We start from the raw sequence: 19,747 nt of genomic DNA on the forward strand, positions 1-19,747 counted from the left end.
AATTGAATGACATAGTCAAAGTTCAGGTCCAGCCCCTCATTGTAATATTCATTCTTTCATTAATGAATCAGAGTTGGTTGCTATCCTCCGTGAACACTCTTCTTCCAAAAGAATATATAAGCCCTAAGCCTGCCAACATGATTGTCTTTGGTCTAAGTAAGAGATGACCAAATGAACATCCTTTTATAAAAATGTTGGAATTATTAATAAAAAGATTAAATTACCCAGAAATTATGTCTTTCAAACCTTTGTAAACATCACAAAAGGCATGTAAACGAGAAATGGAATGTCACATGTATGGGAATTACAGAGTCCCTTTTTTTTTTTGTAATGAAGAATGTATAAAGATACTAAAGTACAGCAACAACCTTAAAAAATCCAGCAGAGTCATATTGCAAAGTGCTTTGAATGTCAAACAGAGAAGGTTTAGCCCAGAGACAAGAGGGAACCCTGAAGTTTCTTAAACAAGAGAGTGATATGGTCAGAACTATGCTTTCAAAAACATCATTTGGCAGCTATGTGGAAGGATAGAGTGGAAAAGGGAGAAAAGAGAGGTAGGGAGATCAATTGGGAGACCATTGTAATGGTGCAGGTAAGAAGTAATAAAAGTATGACATAGTAGTGACTATATGAGTAGAGGAAAATATACCTTTTAACAGCCACAAATAATGTTCAGATATCATTTGGGACCAGATTGCTGCAAATGGATCCATGTAGCTTGTCATTCAGAACAGAGTGATGATTTCCTTGGAATGAAAATCTTGGCATGTTTTCTCAGGAACTATAATCTTCTATTAGCAGTTTATTGAGAAGAGGGATACTTAGGATGAATGTACGCCCTGGCCTGACTTCATAGACTCATAGAATTTCAGCATTGTAAGGGACCTCAGTGGTCATTTAATCCAAACCATATCTGAATATCAGCTTTCTATAATATACCTGAAAAATGATCATCCAGTCTTCATTTGAAGACTTTCTACTAAGGAAAAATTCAGGACCTCCATCAACAGCCCATTCTACCTCTTCTACACTATCACTCTTCCATGCTTGAAGACAGCTATCATGCCCCTGCTCCCTGCTAAATATAGATTCTATATTTGATCCTCATAAGTCATAAAATAAAAGCCCTTCATCATCCTGGTTGCCCTCCTCTGCACATTCATTAACTTGTCAATGCCTTTCTTGAAATGTAGCCTGGATTATGGAAAACAATATATCAGATGAAGACTGACCAGGTAAGAGTACAACAGGAAAATCACCTCATTATTCCCAAATTCTGTATCGGTCATAGGATCTCATTAGCATTCTTGACTGCCCTATCACATAGGGAACATGGAGATTGCAGTCCAGTAAATCCTGCCTCTCCCCAGATCTTTTTTAAAGCTATTGTTTAGCCATGCCCATCTCATCTAATACCTGTCTCCACACCCATCTGGATATTCTTTCTAAAGGTGTAGATTACAACCTGGTGCTGCCTGTCTACCTTACCTACTGTTCTTGTCTATGTCAACCCATAAGTCATCCACAGGGACAATCATCCAAAATTTTTAGGATCTTCTCGGACATCAGGGGGTGGCTAACTATTGCCCAAGAACCAAATCCAACTAGCCAAGTGCTTTTGTCCTGCTTGCAAGTTAAAATTGTTTTTTTCTTTTAATTTTAAAATGAAATAAAACCTTTTTTTAAAATGTAAAAACTATTTTTAGCTTGGGCTATACAAAAACAAGTAGTGAGCCACATTTGGCCAATTAATTGAAGTTGGCAGACTCTTATTCTAAATCCAGAATCCTTAACCTTTTTGCATGAGTCATCATGCCCTTTGGCATTCTGGTGAAGTTATGGATTCCTCAGAATAATGTTGTTTGTTTTTCAAATTCATGATTAAATGAAAAATTAAGTTTTACTTGGAGGTTAGTGAAAATAAAGAATTTTCCCCCAATCTAAGTTCATGAATCCCTTGAAATCTACCCATGGTTTACAGATTAGGAACCAGTCTTCTAGATCTAGAAAATTGAAGCATAGCAGTAGGGTGTGCTGTCTATCCAGTAATTGTCCTTTTTCACTGTGCACCCTATGAATTTTCTTTTCTGCTTATACGTCTCTGATAATTTCCTTGAGACTGCTAATCTCCTGCAATTCTTAATGGATGGTATGTGACACCTTATTATCCACCATTATCCCATTGCCCTTTGGATGACCTGCAATTTTAAATCCTTAGGAACTGTGATATTACATGGCTCACAACCACATTATGTCACCAGACCAATATTAATTTTAAAAACTCATGTCTTTGCTTCAGGGAGAAGATTGGGGTTATTAAAAGGACTACACAATTTCCCACAGGCACTTTCGATTGCCAGTGGGACATGACATAATAATAGTAGTACTTGTAACAACAACAAGGAAACAGGCAGCAAGTCTTCAATTTGTGGTGGGCCCAGAGCCTACACTTCATCACCAAGACAGAGTAGAGGTGGTCCATCCAGGATCTCTAAAAACTGTGACAAGCAACCAAGATTTGAACACTTGATGGACAACAGGAAGCAGATTCCTATAGCACTCATTCTCCTAAAGCCCCCAAAATGAATACTCCTAGAAAGAAGGAAACAAGCATTTACTAAGCACCTACTATGCACCACTTATGTGGTAAGTACTTTACAAATATCACATCAACTTCATCCTCTCAGCAGTTCTGGGAGGCAGGAGCTATTATTATCCCCATCCTGGGACTGGGGAAACTGAAGTAGATTAGCCCAGGGTGACTTCCCTAGGGTCACACAGTTAGGAAGTGTCTGAGACCAGATTTAAATTTAATGTCTTCTCTACTCTAGGCCCAGTGCTCTATCCACTATGTCACCTAGTTGCCTCAATAGAATATCACATTAACAAGCAGCAGTGCCACATTTTATATCTGAACCGGCTTTATGCATTACTCTTGAAACTAGCATAACTTATACAGTGTAGAAAAACAAGAGCTGAAATACATGGTTTACATACACATATGTATATGTATATGTATATATATATACATATATACACACATATTTGTCACTTTATATTATATATTTACCAGTGTGTGTGCGTGTGTGCACGCATGCGCACATGTGGGGGTTTGTGTGTAGTTCAGGTCTTGTTCTTCCACATTGTACATAGCCATACTAGTTCCAAGAGTTATACATAAAGCCAGTCCAGATATAAAATTTGATGTTGCTACTAGTCAATAGTGTATTATGTATGTGTGTGTATGTATATATACATGTGTGTGTATGTAGACATAAAATCATATTTAATCATATATAAGTATATAAATATATATTCTCTATATTTCTCGCATTTAAGAATTGTTCAGTTTATAGTACATTATTTAGTTTATTCAAATAGTAACAAGAGCAAATGAAGAAGCAGAATTCTCTGAAAGGGGGCAAAGGGAGAGATAAATATAGCTTCCTCTTTGCTTAAAAATTACTAGGGAAAAAGCAATTATTCACCTTTTCTAATCATTTATCTGCACATTCAGTTCCATCCCAGCAAACAATCAAAAAGCTTTTCACGATCAGAGAAATCATCAGGATATCTGTGCATGCTCTGATTAGGAAAGAAAAGGGCACCAGTCTTTTCATCAAGCATTCCCAAAAGCCAGTCCCTACCTTAACCCTCCCTTATGTAGTTAGGCTTTCTTGATGTGTGGCTTCTTATCCCTATACCTTTCTCCAAGGATTTCAAGCTGCTCCAAGAGCAGCTAGCCACTCTGCTCTCCTCAGAGAGATGGGACACAAGGCTCAAACTGTATCTATGGCCTCCCTTAAATATTGTTTGTTAGGCTAGGGTCTGTAATTTTTTGGGTCAAAGTTAAACTTCCTGGTTGCTGTTTCTTAATAGTGAAAGGAGGGGCACCAAGCTTTCTATCCAAGGCTTGACCCTTTTCCAGTAAATTCCAGTTCTGCAATGAACACACATAGGAAAGAGAAAATAAAACTATTTATCCAAGTTGATGGCAAACTAGAAGTCAGAGAAAATATATACAGGAGAATATATACCAGAGCATGCAGAATGAGGGAGCTCTTCCACTGAGAGTGAGCAAAGACTTAATTATTTTTGGTAAAAAAAATAGTCTAATTTTTGATTTTTTAAAATGGTGGAAAAATTGGAGCATAGTCTGGCAGAAATTGGGTATAGAGCAATGTCTTACCATTTACCAAGATAAAATCAAAATAGATACATGACCAAGATATAGAGATAATACAAGAAAATTTGAAGAATATGGAATATGTTACCTATTAGACTTATGAATAGGTGAATAATTTATGAATAAACAAGAGATGGAGAGCAAGTTAGGTATAAAATAGATAATTTCAATTACCTTAAATTGTAAAGGTTTTGTACAGATAAAATAAATGCAGTAAATGTAGCCAAGATCAGAAAAAAGCAGAAAATTGGGAGGAAATTTATAGATAGATTCACAAATAAAGATCTCATATCTCAAATATATAGAGAACTTTGGAAAATCTATAGGAATAGGAATCATTCCCCAATTGACAAGCAGTCAAAGGATATGAACATGCAATTTTCCAATAAGGAAATCAAAACAAGTTATAATCATATGGGAAAATATTCTAAATCATTATTGATTAGAGAAATGCAAATAAAAACAACCTTGAGATGATGTTTCTTATACCTATCAGATTGACTAAAATGATTGAAAGGGTAAGTGACAAATGTTGGAAAGGATGTGGAAAACTTGGGATACTATTGTTGAAATTGGAAATTCACCCAATCATTTTGAGAGCAACCTGGAATTATAGTCAAAGAGTTATAAAATTGCATATACACCTTGACCCAACAATAACACTCCTAGGTCTGTCTCCCAAGATGATTAAAGAAAAGGGGAAAAAACCTACATGTTCTAAAATATTTATAGCAAGTCTCTTTGTGGTGGCAAACAACTGGAAGTGTGGGGATGCTTTTCAATTAGGAATGACTGAACAAGTTGTCATATATGATTGTGATGGAATATTAACATGCTATAAGAAATGATGAACTTGATGATCCTAGAAAAACATGGATAGACTTGCATGAAATAAGGAACAGCGAAATAAGCAGAACCAAGAGAATGTTGTATATAGTTACAACAACATTGTTTTAAAGAACTTTGAGAGACTAAGTCTTTGACTATTACAATTACTCAGATTGACTAGAAATGATACATACAAGATTCTATTTACATCCAGAGAAGGAATTGTATATAGAATGTATGTATAGAAAGAAGTATATATAGAATGGTTTTACATATATGTGTATATGTGTGTGTGTGTGCGTGTGTACACACATGTATTTGTGTCTAATGGAAGGCATCTCTAGGGTGGGGCAGGGAGGAAGAAAAAAGAAAGTTACATGGTAACTTTATTATATATTTAAAATGAATAGCAAGTTATACATAATAGATTTACAGTTTCATGTACAATCATCTTTTTTAATTCTGCTTTGTTATGAAAATGCTTGTTTTATTTCTTAAGTTCAGAATAAAATTTTGAAAATTAAAAAAAAGTAGTAGGAAAGTAGAATGAACTGCCTCAGGAAGTTATGTGTTCAGTCTCACTGGAGGTCATTAAAAAAACTGGATAACCATTTGTCGAGATGGAGAAGGGATTCTTGTTCCACAGTTGGACTGGGACATACAAACAAATTCTGACTAAATGGCAATGGTTTACTGGAAGGATTTTCAACCCTGAGATTCTGTGAATTTTTTCTCTCCCTCTCTCTCTGTCTCTCTCTTTCTTTCATACACACACACACACACACACACACACACACACACACACACACACGCAAGCATATTTTTTGAAAAATTTTCTGATATCCTTTGATTTTATCAGAGGCACTTCCTGATATAATGCCACCGCTACCTAGAATGCTTCTTTGTAGCAAAAAATCCTCCCCAAAAACAAAAAACAAAAAACCCAAGCAAACCAAAAAGCCTGTTAAGCCAAGACATTTAATGCAGTAACCATATCTGACATCTATATTATTGCACTTAAGTTCCCCTGGATTTATTTACCATTGCAATGCTGACAATTCTTCAATCCACCCGCCTGTCCTAAACTCTCTGCTGACCTCTAATCTCAAATCTCCAACTACCTTTCACACATCCAAAATTGAATTCATTATCTTCCCCTCCATGTCCTCCTCTCCTCCTACCTTTCCTGTCTCTCTAGCTCTCAACCAAAATGTCATTCTTGACTCCGTACTATCTTTCACCCCTCCTCTTCCATATCCAATGTGTTGCCAAAGCCTGTTTATTTTTCCTTTGCAGCACATCTCAGATATGCCCCATTCTCTCCTCTGACATTGACACCGCTCTAGTGCAGGCACTTACCACCTCATGCTTAGATTATTGTAATAGGCTGTGAGTAGGTCTGACTGATTCAAGTCTCCCCCTATTCTATTACATCCTCCATTCAGACACTAAAGTGATTTTCCTAAAATGCAAGTCTAACCATGTCACACGCACACACACACACTCAGTATACTCCAATAGCTCTCTATCACCTCCAAGATCAAAAACAAATCCTCTGTAGGGCATTCAATGCCCTTCATAACTTAGCCCCCTCCCATCTTTGGAGTCTTCTGTAATGCAAATTAAAGATCCTCCCCACCCATTAATAGACCTCAGGTGGAGCCCATTAAGGGAAGCTTGATTGGGGAGGCTTGTTTGTAGGAAGACCCATACTTTTGTTAATTAATGAGGCACTGAATCATGAGGATCATGATGCCCTCAGTCTCTGAAAAGTGTATGTATATATATATAGACTCTGAGGTGAGTTCTTGCTTTGGAGGCTTACTCTTTGGAAGAAGGTTCGTGGGCCAGAAGAGAATCTGGGGAGCCATTAAAGACCCTTCCCCTTCCTTTCAAAACCCAGATGGTGATGCTTCTCTCTCTGGTAACTATGTATGTATGTAATGGTCAGACAGTTGGATCTGTCTGTTGATCTGTGATGTATATATTGCTTATGGTCAGACAGTTAAAAGCCCTGTCTATTGGTCTGCATTTTTCTGCTTTTATTTTTCTCTGTTGGTAAAAGTAATTAAAGAAGATTGTTGACCTCCTTTAAAGCTGTTTTCATTAGAAAAGCAGGTCAAAGAACCTGTGCTAGCCTGCTATCCTGGATGTGTCAGGGTGCTTGCTGCTACATCTTCTCACATTTTATTCCCCACTGTGTGCTCTTCAATTCAGTGATGCTGGCTCCTTGCTGTTCTACAAACAAGACGCTCCGTCTCTTAGTTCCAGGTATTTTCTCTGGCTGTTCCTTATGCTTGGAATGTTCTCTCTCTTCATCTCTGCCTACTGGGCTTTCCTGGGCTCCTTTAAACATCTCTTAAAATCCAGTCTTCTACAGGAATCCTTTCTCAGCTCTTCTTTTTTCTATTTGTGCTAATTATGTCCTAATTTTGTGTACATATACATATATACACATATGCACACATGCATGAATATTGTGTATATATTACTTTTTCTTCTTTTTTCTTCCATTAGACTGTGAGATCCTTGAGGATAGGAACTATCTTTTCCCTCTGTTTTACCCTCAAAGCGTAGCACAGTGCCCGTTTATTGACTGACTGATTCTCCATCACACTACAGAGTTCAAAGGGAGAAATGCTATAGGGCTTTAAAAAAATTTGATAAATTTGTTTTGACACCACATGCACTCACAGACAACTCCTGATTCCACCCAAAGTGCAATTTGGGAAAACAGTTAAGAAACCTAACATAAAAGAGTGATTGTTCCTGACAAACATGTAGTGTTACACGTTAGCAGTTCACCATTTATTTAAAAGAAGTCGCTGTGTATACTTTGTCTTTGTTTTTGTTTCTCTGTATTATGTTGCTACAAGCATTCAGCAATACTCTCTTACATTCCTAAAAGCAAATGCAAGAGTTTCAGCTTTGGGACGTAGGGTTGGAACTCCAGTGGGGCAACTCAGTCCCCCACCAACCCAGATTGCAACCTGCCAAATACAGTAGTTAAGTAAGTTTTAGGGAGTTGTTGTTTGTCATTCCTTCTTGAAGAGGACCATGACATCAGAAAGGTGATGTCGTGATTTACAAGTGAATTGAATTTAAATGAGGGAGAGCTGTGCAGAGTCACCAGCCTCACTTTCTTCTCCAGAAACATTTGGGTCCATTGGCCAATTATAGATCAGGATGACTGGAGATGGCCCTACATATTTACGGAGTTAACTTGTAGCTCAAGAGAGACTGTTGGCTTACTTGCTAGTCATCACAAAGACAGTAAGGGATGGAGAGGAAATTGAATTTAGAACTCTCTGGCTCTAAGTGCAGCTCTCCATCTACTACACAATTCTCATTTCAAGTGCTATTTGGTGAAGATAATGCTCACTGTTATTTATAATCAGCTTTCACCTGGAAGGGGGAAGGGGAGCATTGGAAAAGGGTTTCCATTGGGAAGGAAACTATATTTAAAATTTAGGACCAAGAACAGAGTTCTGTTTCATGCCCCTCACCTCCACCCCACCCCTCTCAATGTAGGCAATGTAAAAGATCCTGGATTTGGGAGATGAAGGACCTGAGTTCATTTACTCAGCCTTGCAACTTGACAGCTGTTTGACTGACAAATAGTTTTCCCTTTTGGCCTCACTTTCCTCATCTGTAAAATGAGATTGGTCTTTAAGTTTTCTTCTAGCTCTAAACCCCAGAGCTCAGCAAGTTCAGCTTCAGAGGAAACAGGAAAGTCACAGGGACACCTCAGTCTTTCACTTTGTACTGCTTCAACCAGCAAGGTTCAGAAATTACTGTGGGGTGTGGGGAAAGAAGGACGTTTTCTTGGTATTGACATGCAAATGAGAACTCCAGGCTTCACACTGTGCTGCTTCCTGGACCTGTGAAGTGGAAATTTTTGCTTTGAAAGCTCTGTTGAAAGACTGCAATACGTAAGTGTGCTGTCAACTATTTGTACTCTCCTAATGTTTGTGCTAAAGGCAGAGGGATGGAGTATGAGCAGCATTTTGGTGAATAAAAGCCAGGATTTTAAGCCAATTCATTTCCAGCTGCTCAACCCTGCAGGTGATAGGCAACCTATAAATCTGCCTAGAGTCATTAGAGTTACCTGGGGGGGGAGGTGGGGAGGAAGGGAAAGCAGGGATGGAGAACTCCAGTGATAAAGCAGTAAATTCTAGTCTCCAGCACACAGTGCTGTGGCAGATGCCAGTAAAAGGTGCCAAACCAGAAAGAGCAATATGGATGGAACCTGCAAATACTGTCACAAACTGCAAGGAAAAAAGAGATGGCAAATCATTCTTTTTAACATTGTGGGGTATTAGCCTTTCATTTTCCAATAATTTATGGCTAAATTTAGAGCCAAGAAGTGGACCTCTGGGTATTTAGTGGGCTCTTGTTGTTTAGCATGGTCTTTAATAAGCACTTGTCATCTTAAAACAAACAAAACCTCACAACTTTAAATGCACAGTTCTTTCTTTAACTCTCAAGTTACCCTATATTACTCATTGAATTGCTGCAGATCTTTCCCACTCTCCTCAGAGTCATCCTTCTGGACACAATGAACAGATCTGCCTGGATATTACTCCCATCAGCAGGTACCTTATCCTCAGAACATTCTAGAACAGGGTCAGCATCTTTCCGAAGAACCTTCTCCTCCTTATTTTTTTGGTTTTGTTCATGGTACTACCATTCTCTATATCACTAAGCTTGCAACTTCTGCTACTGATCACCCCCTCTCATTGCTATATTTTGTTAATTCTACCTTCAGGATATCCCCATGATTGCTTTTCCTTTCCTCATCCTCATGCAGTCACCTCTTTATATGAGCTCTCATGTTGTCTTGCTGGGACTGTTTAACTACCCTGTTATAGTAATTAACTCATTTAAGTGTAATACAACTGGCCCTATTGTCTATGTGATTCTTTCCTTTTTAGTTTTAAGGAGTTTGTTTTAGACAAAAAATGATGAGTTTGGTCACAATAGTGGTGTTGTTGTTTGGGCCTTTTAGTTTTGTCTGACTCTTTGTGGCCCCATTTGGAATTTTCTTGGCAAAGATATTGGAATAATTTGCCATTTCTTTCTCCAGCTTATTTTACAGATGAGGCAGAGTTAAGTGACTTACCTGGGGTCACATAGCTGGTAAGTGTCTAAGGCCAGGTTTGAACTCAGAAAGGAGTCTTCCTGTCCCCAGATCCAGCACTCTATCCATTGTGCCACCTAGCTGCCCCACAATAGTAGTAAATGATCAGACAAATTCCTAATATTTAGGCAGGGTTTGGGATTTCTGCATTTATATGTATTTCTAGTTAACCTCTGCCCTCTTTTTAGTTGAGGAAAAATTCAGTTTACTAGAAGCATTTGGGAAAAGAAAGTATTTCTGGAGAGACAGGTTCTGGGAGCAGAATATGGGGAAAGAAATGACCTTTTCTCAGGATGTCCCTGAGCCCAAGTCTTTATCACCATGATGCTGGTAAAGGCAATGATCCTTATTGATATCTCCCATCTCTGTCACGTAACTCAATCCTACCTTTGGTTCCCAGAGGTAGGATGGAAGGGCATGATGGTTCTACCCACTCACACAGACCCGTGGATTGTTTTTTTGGTTCTGAAATAGCACCTTTCTTTTATATCCATTTCTTAGAACATGACCAAGTCTCTGATGCAATGGTTTGATTGATTCAAGGAGATGTATATTCATACTTGTAGTCAGGAAGACCTAGGGACAAATTCTCAGACATTCACTTTCTGCATAGTACTGGGTAAGTCACCTAACATATCTGTGCTTCATATCCATTGATAAAATGAGAGCCTAACATCCCTTCTAGATGTCTACTAATATCTCATCTAGCTCTCTCTATATAATCCTATGAGCTCAGTTATTTCAAATTCTCCCTCTTCTAGTGTGTCATTGATCTATTGTGTTATTTATAAACTATTACTGAATAATTTTGATGATTATTAATTTTAATATAATTTAAAGTTTAGAAAATCTAATCTCCCTTCACTGTTACCTATTTTCATTACTTCCTTTAATATTCTAACATTTTGCCTTGCTAAATGAATTTTCTTATTATAACATCATGTTCTGTAAAGTATCCAGTTGGTAGTTTAAGTGGCATAGCACTTAATATATAAATTAATTTTGATGTTATAGTCACTTTTATTATGTTGGTATAGCAGAATCATAAGTACTCAGTATTTCTCCAATTACCTAACATAGTCTTTATTTTTCTAAGGAGAATTCTTAAATTATGTCTAAACATTTATTTAGAGGGTGCTTGGGTAGACTGATTCAAATAATTTATGAACTAACCATAAGTCCATAAGCAAAACCCCAAAGGACAAATTCTTAAGATTATATAGATTTACAAATTAATTTTATCGAACCTTTAAAGAACAAGTAATTCAACATTACACAAATTGTTTTCAAAAACCTGAAAAGATGAGACCCTTCCAAACTCTGTCTCTGACACAAGTATTGCTTTAATACCTAAACGAAAGAGAAACAAAGCAGAAGAAAACCATAGACTAATATCCCTAAAAAACATTAATGCAAAAATTAAAAGTATCAGGAAATAACTTACAACAAGATATTTAAAAGATTATACACAGTGACTAGGGTTGGTTCAACACAAAGAGAAGTATAAAAAAGTATAAACAGAATATACTATATCAATAATAAAATAATTAAAAGTATGTGTTTATAACAGTAGATGCTGATAAAGGATTTTGGCAAAATCCAATTTCCTTTTCTGCTAAACACACACACACACACGCACACACACACACACACACACAAGCATTGGAATGAATAGAATTTTCTTTATTATTGTAAGTAGAATCTCATACCTTCAGAAATGTGTTCACATGTGCTATCGCCTTCCTAGGTCTTAATTGGCCAAGTACCAGATCTTGTCTCAGCATGTAGGGGCTTATTCTCCAGTGAAATTCTTTAAGTAGAATCTATATGACCAATGCTCAGGGCCCGCTGCCACACTGTGGTATACTGTGTCCCCATCCAGCTATGAACTAGATGATGATTTCTGATCTCCCTTCCAACGTTAAGATGGTCATATGGTGGCTCAGAGTCTATCCTCTTATAAGTGCCATTTGGATATTTTTCTTAAAGTGATTGACTTTTTTCTTGGTCACATCAAAGCTCATTTACAAGTTTTCTACCTTAACAAGAACTTTCTGCAGATCACCTCTTAGTTTTTTCTGATCAAAAGAACTTACTAAACCTTAGTGTCATCTTCAAACTTAAATATTTCACTGTGGATATAGCACATCTCCAGATAGTTTTCCTGTTAAATAAACATTATGAAAAATAAATTCAATAAGCAATTATGAAGCACTTATGATGTTTAACATCTTGTGAAAGACTGTGGAGAAAAATGAAATGGATAAGACACAATACCTACAGTTTCCATATGCAACCTATAGTCTGATAGGGAAGAAAAGTCTACAAATAGTAATAATGCAGAGACATAGTGCATAAAGAGTAGAAAGTACTATGTAAATTCATTGGAGGAAGGAATAATGTCTCCCTGGAAGATAAGGATATCCTTATCTTTCAGGAATCCTGTATGCACGCGTGTGCGGGCACGCACACACACACAAATGCAGAGAGGAATGGGAGTAAAGTAGAATGGAGACTGGTTATGAATGAAACTCTTGAAGTAGGTCTTAAAGGAGATAATGGACACGAGTTCAGAGAAAGGATTAGAGAAGAAATTATAGGTGAGGAAAGGAGTAGATGCAGATTCACTTTGTTGGATCAGGGGCACTGGTGAAGAACAATTCAAGATGGAAGTAGTGTTTGGGGAACATTGTTTTAGATACAAGTATGGAATTATGATAATCTGTACTAAGGTAATAGCAGTGAGAACAAAAAGGAAACGACAGGTATGAGAGATAGTTTGAAAGAAGTATCACAAAGTCTTGGCAACTAATTGAATAAATGAGGAAGGTTAGTTACCTGCCACTGTGCCTTACACATAGGGCTTCAACATGTCTATGAAATTCAATCAAAACACAATTTCCAGGACTTATTACGTGACAGAAACTATATGAGGCACTAGAGATATAAAGATACAATGGCAAGACAGTCCATACCCTCAAGGGGCAGAGGTGTAATGGTAATTTAAATGGAAAGATCTTTCCCATTCATTAATAAGCCTATGCGACCTGCCTGAGTCACATGAAAGCCTGAGTCAGATGAGTGTGGTGGGAGGTGAATATCACATTGGCACTACCAGAGGTGAGGAGGGTAGGCATTCCGTGTATGAGGTGTGTGTGCTCGTCCTTCGCTGCCAAAGAAGACCGTGCCATCAGAGAAATAATGACATGATTTGCACTTGACTTTGTTTAGAGTGAGGGAGGGCTGTGCAGGTCACCAGCCTCACTTCTCCTCCAGAGCCATCTGAATCCAGTGACCAGACATTCATCAGGATGACTGGAGATGACCCAGGATGAGGCAATTGGGGTTAAGTGACTTGCCTAAGGTCACACAGCTAGTGAGTGTCAAGTGTCTGAGGTGAGATTTGAACTAAGGTCCTCCTGACTCCTGCACTGGTACTCTATCTACTGTACCACCTAGCTGCCCCTTATGTGTGAGGTCACCTTACGCAAAGGCATGAAAGTGGGACATGAAATGGCATATACTGTGGAACAGCAAGTACGCCTGTTAGGTTGGTACCATTTGAATTGAATTAATCAGAGATATTCTAAGTTTTCGAGACTTAATGACTAGAAGAATGACAGTACCATTGTCAAAAATAGAGATGATAAAATTGGTATGACCAGTGAGGAAATTAGGATACTGTAACTCTATTCAGTCTATTGTTATGGAGTTATCCTTTTTTGCAGGGCTTAAAATGAACATTCCTCTTCTTGTTTGTTTGTTGGAGGGGTTACACGTTATGAAACAAGGTTCAGAAAATTGAAACCATTTGAAATGAAATAGAATTGAAATGCCAGCAAATGTTGAAAAGACTAAAGTAATAACCTATCACTCAGCCTGCCTTTTCCCTCAAAGACAATGAACATCTGGAATGGTTTGAGCACCTTTCTTTCTCCTTCTGGGGATTTTCAGGGAGGAGCTACAGGCAGGGCAGAGTCATAAATCCGTCAGGGCTGACAGAAACCTTTTTTCTAGATGCTATTACAGGAAAGCAACTGCTATCGTTTTGTGACCTTCGGTAACAGTTGCTGTGTCTTCTGGGAATCAAGATTGATTTTCCACATCAGAGCATGCAAGAGGGCCTGTTGCCTGAGAGCTTAGGCAGATGCTGTTTCAGAAGGCAGCTACTTTTTCCAAGCAAAAGTCAGTAGCATATATGACTGGTGTTGAGAGAATGGTTGGTCATTCTCTGCCTCAAAGGTGGTGGTAAAAACATTTCTTCCATGCACTTGGTAATGAGAGTCTGGCACTTTTCTTCTGAGGAGTTCATGATCTTTCTGAGCACCTTTTCATTGATCTAAATAATATCTCCTGAGGCTATTCAGTGTTTGTCATTACTCTTGCTTAGCAGAAATGTTAAGCAGCATATTCAGAGGCTATGCAGTGAAGCGGTGGAAATTCTGCAAAATACCATACAGGCCAGCCTGCATGGACACAGGAAAGTTATTTCTGAAAAAACTGTCTGCATGTGGAATCATTCTTGACTCAATCTGCCAACAAGCATTTATTAAGTATTTAGTTTGTTCTAGGCACCACGCTAGGTGCTAAGATTATAAATAAAAAGGGTGTTATCTACCCTCAGGGAATTTATATTCTACTATAATTTCCATTATAATTTCAGAGATGTTTTCTCCTAATGGAAAAAAATCTCTAATACATAATTACATTTTCACTTAAAAGTCTTATATCTTAGGACATGAACTATGCTGCCTTTGTAACTCTACATTTCATTTATAGAGACAGAATCATAGAATGCTAGATTTAGAAAAGAATTTAGAGGTCATTCATTCAGGTGCCTGTGTGAGTGACAGAATTTCAGATTTCAGAGGTACCTCAGCAGCCAGCTAGTCCAAACCGTACCTGAAAAAAAGAGTCCTCACTAGAAGATAATGAATTTTTATCCAATTTTTTGCTTGAAGATTTCCAATGAGGGAGAACCTACCTCCTTTCAAGGCTATCTATTTAACTTGTGAATGGAGCTTCAATATGATGTACTAGTTAGAGAGACAGCCTCAAAACTGGGTTCAAGTCCCACCACTATGTGACCCTGCAGAAAAAGCTTAAGCTTTTAGAGCCTCAAGAAACTCCTTAGGACTCTAAGTTTCAGAAAAGTTGCCAACTCCTATTGCTACAGGGAGTTTCTTCAATTGGAGTTTCCCTATATGCATGAAATCACAAGTGCCATCCCTATCCTCTCTTAGAAAAGTTGTGCAAAATGTTAGTAACAAAGCAGTTCATACTGTATTACATACCTTTGTAAGAGTATATGAGCAACGTAACTTGGTGATCTTGGAGTTAGGAAGTCCTGAGTTCCCTCTGGTATGAATTCTGTGATCAAAGATGATTACTCATCTCTGAGCTTTCATTTCCTTAACTGTACAACGGGGGTAGTACCTACTTCACTGCATTATCCTGTGGCACAAATGGTATAATGTGTATGCAATGTTTCAAAAATCTTAAAGTATTGTATAAATGCTACTATTAAAAACATACATTTCACTCACTCATTTACTCATTCATTCAAGCAACAGTTGTCTATGGAAATACTTAAAAGACGACAAAGATAAGCAAGTTATTGTTCTTGGTCATAAGTAAAATAGATAGTCACACACATTTAGTGTGTAGGGAGATAAGTGTTATTGGTCCTGGTAAAATCAGATAGGTCTAGAGATGGAAGAAACCTCTGGGGCTGTATAATACAAGCCCCTCATTTTACACAGAGAGAAAAAAAATAAAAAAGATTCAAGCCTAGAGAGGTTAAGTGATTTGTCAAAGGTATCATAGAGAGTAAGCATCAGAGGTGGGGTTTGAACCAGGTCTTTCAAATCTAGAACTAGTGTTTTCCCCTCTTTACAATACATGTAGAACAAAGGCATTAGGACACATGTTGCCAGGTATGCCAGGCCTCCTAGATGCAATAAGGTGTTATGCATGACAACCTGGGCCATTATGAAGATTTGCAGTTCTGCTAAATGGAATCCCTGGTACATTTTGAAAAGACACCAACTAATGACTGGAATTTGATAGGTGTCCAAAGGATTTTTAAACTCCACTTCTGAAGACAAGGATCCATGAACAGTGGTTCCAATGAGAATCTTGCATTTTCTGGCTAGCTGACTGAGGGTTCACAACACAAATCGTGCTATACCCTCCTCCCTTCTGTGTACTCAAGGACAAGGGATGCTAACAGAGAGAAGAAGCAGTAATGGCAAGGGAAGATGCTCAGTAGAGAGTAGTAGAAATAGAGGGATGCAGCAGAAAGAAGAGAGTTAGAAAGGACCCCAAGTCAGTGGAAAAATCTGTTGGATATACATGTATGTGTGTGTGTGTGTGTGTGTCTGTGTCTGTGTCTGTGTATAGAGAGAGAGAGAGGGAGAGGGTAGAGATAGAGAGAGTGAAAGAGAGAGACATAGAGAGATTACCCCTTTTGCTAGTCTGGTGAAGTCTATGAATCCCTCCTCTATGTTTTTTATTGTATAGCTATTTTTAATTGTATAAAATTTATTTTTGTATAAAATTTTGTATAAAATTGTATAAAATACATAGGATTAACAAGGAATTCCATTACATTGCAGTTATCCAAAAAGCAAATTCATGGACCCCAAGTTAGCTAAGAGCTCCTGCCCTAGACCCATAATTCTCTTGTTATGCCCATTTTCTTCCTGGGCATCCCTAGCATACTTCCTTTACTGACACCACCCAGGATTCCTTTATAAGCTTCTAGTCCCCATATATATATAGAAAATCCAATCCATCTGTGCCTGGAGCTTCCTGATGATGGTTATTAAGAATCCTAAAAGAAGGACCTCCTGAAAGAGGAGGATTCCATTTCTGTGTCTTGCCATTGTTCCCCTGGCTCCTCATAAATATGATCTGGCAGGTTGAACTTACCTCTGATTGCCAAGTCAGAAATGGCGGCTCCCTATTTAACCTTTTGTTTGGATGTGGATCATTTCCGAATGAAAGGTCTGAGCTTCCCAGGTGGCATTTTAATCAGAAGTGATAGGGAAGTGAATGTGAATTTTATCCTGCTGATGAGCTTGTCCCCATAGATTGTTTTTTCCTCTTTTTCCCTCCCCTGCTCTCCGTGCAATGGAGGGTTTGAATCAGCAATTAAATGGCACACAGTTGGGAAGCACTAGAGTGTGGGAAACAAGAAACTTGTAACCACATTTCTGTCAAGAGTGTCACTATCCTTGTCCATCACCCAGGTTCATATCACCCTTCCCTTCATTCTTTCTCAGCTCATATCCAGTCAGCTGCCAGTCTTGTTTATGCTTCTTCCAACATCTCTCACATCCATCTTCTTCTCTCCATGCCCCCTCCCCCAGTTCAGACTTTCATTATCTCCTGTCTCAATGGATGATTACAATAGCCTCCGAATTGGCCTCCTTGCCTTAATTTGATTACCTCTCTAATTCATTCAGCTGTGAGGTAATATGAAGAGAGGGATGGAGAGAGGTAGGGATAGAGAAAGAGAGAGAGACACAGAGAGAGAGAGAGAGAGAGAGATTACCCCTTTTGCTAGATCTGGTGAAGTCTATGAATCCCTCCTCAATTTTTTTATTGTATAAAATTTATTTTTGTATAAAATTTTATATAAAATTGTATAAAATTTAATTGTATAAAATAATAGGATTAACAAAGAATTCCATTACATTGCAGTTATGAGCTCACAGTAATGAGCTTTCGTTTTTTTTTAAAGACTGAGTCTTTCCTTAGCCAAATTGAAATTATAATCATATTTGAAACCTGGTTATTGGAACTTGCCATTTTTTAGATGCTATGGGACTGTTAAGTGACTGTTCTTCTGAGTCTAACTCCAGGTATGGATAGCAAGAAAGGCGATCTGAGCCTCCAACCCATGATGCCAGTAAGCCTGTGAGATGCTGGTATGAACTGCAAAAGGTGATCTCATGGAAAGGGTGGGAAAGAGGCTGTTCAGCCTAGGCTGAGATAGGATGCTCCTGACTCAATATCCCTACTGACACCTGGCAGACCTTAAGCCTGACTGAATGCAAGTGGATAATCTAATCCTGCCTGGAACTGACATGAAGTTGGGGAGATATTGTATCCCTTCAATGTCCCTACTCTTGGTGGCAATTTTAGTCAAAAGGTTTGTGAGCTTAATACCAGATCTATTCAATTATAGCTTATTGGTAGGGGAACATCCGAGGTTGTCTAAAATTAAGCTATTAGGCATAGGACTTTAGACAACAACAATAAGTTAGGGTCCTTTAATTCTTAGCAATACTATGGAGACAATTAGGTCAAGAGCTTGTGAAGTTAGCAGCATAAATATTATTTGTGTCTCAGTTGGTTAAAGTTTTAAAAAAAACTCTTTTGTGATCCATATTGTAAATGCTTTAAAAAGAAGTATCACCTGACCAAAAGTTTGAATTGTTTTATCTATTATAAACTGTGTTAAAAAATGAAAAATTAAAATTAAAAAAAAAACTGAGTCTCCCAATCTTGCTCAAGCTGGAGATATGCGGGCCACTCATGGGCCCAACCCCACTATTAATGGGCTCAGGAAATTTGAAGTATTCCATTTCTATCTTGAGTTGGTTCACCCTCTTTAGACAACCTGGTGGCTTCTCTATTTCTGGAGGTTCACCATACTGATGTCAAACTTAGTTCCCAAAACCTGATCTATGGGCATACATAGTTCACTACAGCTCAGAAATCCTATGATCAAGAAATCTTACACTCTCCTTCTCAGTCAGGGGTGCACCACCATACCCAGCCAAAGCAATATTCCTAGAGCATATGTGTGATTGTGTCACTCCTTTGTTCAACAAACTCTAACAGCTATCTATTCTCTATAGAATCAAATAAAAATTCCTCTTTTTAAATTTAAAGTCTTACATGACCTGTGTCCACCCTACCTTACCAACATTATTATATAATTTGTCTTTCCATGTACTAGTTAGTCCTTATGAATTAGCATTCTTGTTGTTCCTTACACTTGAAATTCCCCCGTCTCTGTGCCTTTGTACAGCCCTCCCTCACTCAGATCAAAGTCAGTCGCAAGTCATGCCATCATCTCCTTGATGTCATGGTCCTCTTTGAGAATGTAGGACAAACCTCGACCACAACAGTATGGTGCTAACATGAAGAATGTATTCTTTCTTCACCCCCATTCCTTTGAATCCCTCAGCTCCTCAAAACTCAGCTCAAATATAACCTTTTATGTGATGTCTTCCTCAGTCCATCCCCCACTCCCTCCCCACTCCTCTGCTCCAGTGCCTTTCCCATCCAAAATCATCTTGCATTTATTTCTGGGTACACATTTTATAAGTACAAAATAAATTCACTACATGCAACACAAGACGTATCTTTCCATAAAATCTAGCAATCCTCCAAATTTTCTAATCCCTATGAATAGCATCATTTTTTACTATCTTAATTTTTAAAATTTTTCATCATGAACTTAACAAACACAAATATTTTCATATGTAAAGAACAGAAAAATAGGGGGCGGAGCCAAGATGGCGAAGTAGAAAGACGCACATACACATAGCTCCAAACCCACAAACCACAGAACAGCT

The sequence above is a fragment of the Notamacropus eugenii genome, chromosome 5 (assembly GCF_028372415.1).
Source record: "Notamacropus eugenii isolate mMacEug1 chromosome 5, mMacEug1.pri_v2, whole genome shotgun sequence".
Taxonomy (NCBI): domain Eukaryota; kingdom Metazoa; phylum Chordata; class Mammalia; order Diprotodontia; family Macropodidae; genus Notamacropus; species Notamacropus eugenii.